Source organism: Propithecus coquereli, unplaced genomic scaffold (assembly GCF_000956105.1).
Source record: "Propithecus coquereli isolate 6110/MARCELLA unplaced genomic scaffold, Pcoq_1.0 Scaffold918, whole genome shotgun sequence".
NCBI lineage: Eukaryota > Metazoa > Chordata > Mammalia > Primates > Indriidae > Propithecus > Propithecus coquereli.
Window position 1 is genome coordinate 17,590 of NW_012155485.1, and position 646 is coordinate 18,235.

At 36.4% G+C, this 646-nt stretch overlaps 1 pseudogene; it reads right to left on the reverse strand.

Annotated features, from left to right (window-relative positions):
* The window catches only part of LOC105826785, a 32,167-nt pseudogene that overhangs the window by 13,814 nt on the left and 17,707 nt on the right, over window positions 1-646 (reverse strand).

The window sequence follows — 646 nt, forward strand, 5'->3', positions numbered from 1 at the left end:
TCTCTCCACTACGAATTCTTTTATGTACAGAAAAGTATAAGCAATCATTAAACGCTTTGCCACATTCCTCACATTTGTAGGGTTTCTCTCCACTATGAATTCTTTTATGTACAGAAAAGTATGAGCAATCATTACATTTGTAGGGTTTCTCTCCACTACGAATTCTTTTATGTACAGAAAAGTAAGCAATCATTAAACGCTTTGCCACATTCCTCACATTTGTAGGGTTTCTCTCCACTATGAATTCTTTTATGTACAGAAAAGTATGAGCAATCATTAAACGCTTTGCCACATTCCTCACATTTGTAGCGTTTCTCTCCACTATGAATTCTTTTATGTACAGAAAGGTATGAGCAATTACTAAACGCTTTGCCACATTCCTCACATTTGTAGGGTTTCTCTCCACTATGAATTCTTTTATGTACAGAAAGGTATGAGCAATTTGCCGCATTCCTCACATTTGTAGGGTTTCTCTCCACTACGAATTCTTTTATGTACAGAAAAGTATGAGCAATCATTAAACGCTTTGCCACATTCCTCACATTTGTAGCGTTTCTCTCCACTATGAATTCTTTTATGTACAGAAAGGTATGAGCAATTACTAAACGCTTTGCCACATTCCTCACATTTGTAGGGTTTCTCTCCA